Source organism: Akebia trifoliata, chromosome 16, assembly GCF_017979445.1.
Source record: "Akebia trifoliata isolate Shusen 1 chromosome 16, ASM1797944v1, whole genome shotgun sequence".
Taxonomy (NCBI): Eukaryota; Viridiplantae; Streptophyta; class Magnoliopsida; order Ranunculales; family Lardizabalaceae; genus Akebia; species Akebia trifoliata.
This window is the reverse complement of record NC_141390.1, coordinates 28625589-28631588: the sequence shown is the minus strand read 5'-3', so window position 1 is coordinate 28631588 and position 6000 is coordinate 28625589.

The window sequence follows — 6000 nt, the reverse complement described above, 5'->3', positions numbered from 1 at the left end:
TTTGATATCAGAGCCAACACTATGCTCCATGGTTCGAACTGATTGGTGTGATCCGTGGGTGTACCTCAATCTTGAGGGAATCACATAAAACTCTGTATTTCTATGCATGATTTGTGTTTTGTTTTGATTCGTTTCTTAGTTCAATTGTTCCTCTTTTTCTCAACACGAACATCAGAAGGAGAAACTTGAGGGCAAAAAAAGAAGGGTAAAGAAATATGGACTTAACTTTTCGCACTATTAACACTTACGTATATATTGTATATTTTATAATTGGTTCCTATCATATTAATGTTTCAAAAAATTTATTTGTTCTTTGATGGTGTGATGTTAAATTCAGCTTGATTAGTGATTATTGTTGTTTTCTAATAGATGTTCGGTTAAGAGAAGGCTTATACTAAGAGCCATTCTGGAGTGACCTCAAGATTGTACCTCATATCGCACATCCTAACATGAAAGTGTGTAGGAACAACCGATGCTTTGTGACTTGTATCTATGGTTCTTACACACTTTCATGTAAGGATGTGCGATATGAGGTACAATCTTGGGGTCACTTCAGCATTATTCTTATACTAATAAGCATCTATTACCTTATCTTAAAATTTTGAAGGAAAAAAAAACTATATTTGTAGAAGTCAAAATTACCATTAGATTAGTCTCAGGAACTTTTAGTCTTTCTTATATATTTTTAAAGCTAATTTGAGCATGTTTTAGCATACAATGTCTTGTTTATTTTTATTTTTTTAAACTTTTCCTTTTCTTTTAAAACTTGGTTGAATCCGATCCAACTTATTCAATCGAGTTGGAACGGACTGGTTGGGAATCGTTGGATGGCGAGGGTACAATCTTAAAGGTTTGAACTTCTTCATCAAACCAATTGCTGAGATATGATGGTAGTCCTGGGGATTCCCAAGAAAATAATTACTTATCCTCAAGAAATTAATACTAATCTTTAGGAAAATCATTTTTTTCCCTCTAATTCAACCCATTTTGAATGGGAATGATAGGATAGTCCTTTATATAAAGAGAATAATATATTGATCTATTCTAGAATATATTATATGAGGGAGAGGCACACAACTCTAATAATAATAAAAATGAAAAATATGAAGATTACATGCATGCATCTATCTATTATTTTCAAATCTGAATTAGATGAGTTGTATATCTTGTATGTCTCATGAGCTTTTTACACTTTTTTAATTAACAAACAAGAAATTTGTAGAAATATTAGACTCCCCACATGTAGTTTTCAAGCAATTTAAAAATAAGTTTGTCTTTTAAAATATATTGATTGGTGCCCATGTCTATGAGTAGAGGTCTTTTCATTGGATTTGGTTGTGAAGGAATATATATATACATCCATCCATCCATCATTTTCAATTTTTAATATATCAATTGTATACTTCATTGCTTCATGAGTTTTTAAGCTCTATATATATGGGTAGCGTTTGGTAGACAATCTCAGAGATCATCCTCACAAAAAATCAGTCTAATCTGAAACTTTTAAGTCATATATGACAAATTTTATCTTTCAACGGTGTCCCCCCCAAAATTGTTTCCCGAACGCTACCTTATATATATATATATATGAGAAGTACATGTAGGAGATGCAAACTTGAAATGGTTTCTAAAATATATTGATATTTTAATGTGAATTGTTTTTAAAAGATTGACTAGTATCAGATCTCTCCTTGATTAGGTGTCTAGATTAATTTGACTTGTGGAGGAAAACTTCTACTTTGCCAACCATTTTAACAGTCAAGATTAATGCACATTTGGATCTCACACAGATTAATACACTATATTTTTTAATGTTGAAAGGTATCGTCACACCAGTTTTGGGATGAGACTAGTCTCAAAGGTTGCACCCCTTGATCTCATGAAAGTTTTTCAACGTGCATAAAAAAAATGAACTTAAAACACTAGAGAAAGAGTGCGAGTAAGCATATGAATTTTCAATCATTTTATTTTATCAAGTTTAACGTTAGCCAAATTAATTAAGATTTATACGTTTCGATACAACAACACAATGTAATTTATAACAAATAATTCTCTTGGTGGGTAAATTGGTTATGCTTTTTTCATGAACGGATTGGATTGATATTAATGTTCAAATTGCAATAAAATTGGCTAAAAAAGTAAAGTGACTCATTAATCAAATCCATAATTATTAATTTTAGTAAAATGAAATAATATATGTATCTTTAATTTTCTATTAAAATAATGTTTTTTAAAATTTTATTTTATGAACTATCCTAGAGGCACCCAAACAATTCTCAATCTGGCCTAGCCCACTACGCTATTATAAGAGGGTAAAAAAAAAAAAAAAATTGGGAGATATTATTAAAAATCTTTGAGATTAAGGATGTAAAATAAAAATAATAATAATCGTTGAGAGGTATTATTAAAAAAAAGGAGGAGATGGGGAAAAATAATATAGCGGGTCAAATGGGTAAAAGAGAAAAAGACTCCATCATTGACCAGGTCTCACCGATGCATGAATCCGAGGTGTTGTTTTCTTTGACTAACCTTTCTAGAATTGATGACCAACATTCGCAGAGTCACATATAAGACGGGCATAGTTATGTTGTTTTTGAAAGAATCATGATAAACTTACTCCGAAAAACATACTCAATTGACATGGCATGTGCACAGAATAGTAGATTTTTACGTAAGTAAAAAATCTAGATGATTGCTAGCTTTCCTCCATCCATTTGACATGCCAGTTAGAAAAAAACGTGGGACTTGACTGGAATTTTGTTACTAAACAATAACTGAAGGATAGGTTGGTCATTTTAATTTCTAAAACTTTCACAAAGTCATTTTCTTCAAATGATTTTAAAATAGAGAAAAATACTTAGTAGTATGTGATGCTAACATTCTTTCAATTTAGTCATTGACTTTTACGAGTTATCAAAATAGTTCATTTAGTAAATCCCTCACATCAAAACAGTCATTGAACCTCACTCTAGACATTTCTCATGATTGAAATGTCGATATTGTTTTAACCATTCAAACTCGTCATTTTTCGTCCAAAAAATTTGGATTTCCGGCATCTCGATTGAGTTTTGGAGATTTCATTCCGATGACGATGATCTAAAAAGGAAAAATAAGCCATTTTCAAGGGGAGTTCTCAATTTTTATTTTTTTTCAAGCATTTTGAATATGTATATAAAAAACTAGGATTTTTCGATTGTTTTGATTCCTTTTTAGATGAAAATCAATCAAGGATGGTTCTTTTTGTTTGAAATCATCTATATAAGTCATTATGTTAACTAAAAATATTATTGAAATATATATATTGAAATCGGGTGGGTTTATAGCGTCGAGGTTGACAGTTTAATAATATATATATATATATATATGAACAGCGTTCCTAAGACTCATATTGGGACTCACATTGCGACACACCGTTTTGTCTTATATGGGCAAAAATACTTGGAATGGGCTGATTTTTTGTGAGGATGATCTCTATGGTGAGGAGATCATCCTTGCCAAAAATCAGCTCATTATGAAACTTCTAGACCGTCCAATTTTTGTTGAAAAATTATAGACCGTCCAATTTTTGTAAATCAATTTTGATGGGGTTAGAAGTTTTGGAATGGGATGATTTTTTGCCAGGATGATCCCCTCATCACAGAGATCATCCTCACAAAAAATCAGCTCATTCCAAATATTTTTGCCCATATAAGACAAAACGGTGTGTCGCAATGTGAGTCTCAATATGAGTCTTAGGAACGTGACCCTATATATATATATTATATATATATATATATATATTATTGTGGTCACAAATTTAAAAAAATATAGTTTTATTGTCGAGGTCAACAATTTTTTAATTATTGTCGACATCCCTAATAAATTGTTTTTTAAATCATCGTCCTTAACAATAAATAAAAAAAATCATGGTGAGGTTGACGATAATTAAAAAATTGGTAACCTTAACAATATATATATAAATGTCGACCTTGACTCTATAAAACACATTCAATTTCATTTTTTGTTTCAAGTTTTTCCGACTAAAATATATGGAATGATTGACTTAAAACTTGACACGACTTGTGTAGATGATTTCAAATCAAATGAGTCATTCTTGATTGATTTTTATCCAAAAAGGAAGTAAAACAATTGAAAAAATCATAATTTTTTTTACATACATCTTCAAAATGCTTGAAAAAATATTTGAAAATGACTTTTTTCCTTCTCAAATCATTTTCATCGGAATGGAGTCTCCAAAATTCAATTAAGATATCGGAAATTTAATTTTTTTGGACGAAAATAGTGAGTTTGAATGGTTAGGAAAATTTTGACATTTCAATTGTGACAAATGTCTAGAATGGGGGTTCAGGAACTGTTTTAAGAAGAGGGATTTACTAACTGAATTATGTTGATAACCCGCAAAAATCAATGACTAAAATATACCCCACCGCCCAGAAATCCACTTGTACGAAGACATCTCCAATGAGATTATAATTTAATAAATATAATTTTTTCTTTCTAAAAGTATGGTTGTTTAGAAAATGTTTCAGAAGATCTTATTTCTATTTATAAAATATATATTTAACCATTAACCTTAATTATTTTCAAATACATATATGATTTTAAAAATCATCCAAACAATATGACTTTCCCAAGTATCTTAGTATTGTTCATGAAACGAGCGAAACTTACCATATAAATCATCAAAGATCAGGTATGACTTGTCCAACATTTTCAAAACATTGAAGGGATTAATAAAATTCATATGAGTCAATCATTTTGTGTGTGTGTGTAGTTTTTGATAAAAATAATTAATCTTTAATGATTTAACCATTTATTCTATAAATCTAAGTTTAATATTGTGATTGTACATTATCTAATCCACATATTTTATTAAAAAGTTATAAATTTATATTTTTTTGATAAATAATTTGATACCTAGCTCAATTGTTTTCTAGTCAACTCGATTGTAGTGAGACATTGCCGAACGAGATGGAAATATACAATACATAGTTTTCAAGTTTTGAGTTGAAGAAGATTTAGAGAGAAATTAGAAAGAGATTTGTCAAAATTTTAGAAAACGAAATGTCAAAAACAAGGGGGGGGGGGGGGGGGGATTTACAATTGGGGTTGTGGGGGGTACTTTCCCCCACAAGAAATTTTGAAGTCTATGGATTCGTGAGTTATTACAACAGATTTTAACGATGGATAAAAAAATCTAACATTATTGTCGCCACAAATTTCTTTATACTCTTGGTTCTTAGATCTGCCCCTAGTCAAAAATAACCCTCACTTGTGGTTTGGGATCTAAAGCCCACAAAATCTTGCGCTTTTATCCAAGTAGCGTGTTGAATGAGGGGAGGAAGTAAGGACCACGCTCCTTTGCGGAACGTGGGGTAAACATTCCTAAAAAATCTATGATTCTATCTACATTCAATGTTATAGTTGAATAATTTTTCTTTAAGTCAAAGTATCTTTATGATAGTTTGAAATGATAGATGAATCATGACTGATTTTTTTGCGCACATGGACTGTGAGAAAATTTGCTCACCGCCCAACAATAATTTGACATGTGGCGTAAATGACATCAGCAATGAAGAGAAAATTTGTTTCTCATGCATGCACATCTTTTCCAACAATGTTGCATTTTAAGATTTAAAATCTTAAAATGGGTCATTGATTACATCACATTATCAATCGAACATCACAGAGTTCTAGATTTTATAAAAAAAAACTCACAGTGACCAAAAAAAGAAAAAAAGAATTCGATGTTATATATAAAATTGAAAATGAAGGTTACTAAGTATCCCAAAATTTAAAATTAAAATTTAATAATAAAAAATAAAAATAAAAATAAAAAATTCATTGAATTTAATCCTTTACTACCTCGTGGCATCAAATCATGTATCTGTTTGGTTAGAGGTGATGCGAAGAGGAAAATTTTGTTTTTAAATTTCCTCTCTTACGAGTGATATCATTTATGCCACGTGTCAAATGTCTGCTGTACTATGAGCCAACAGC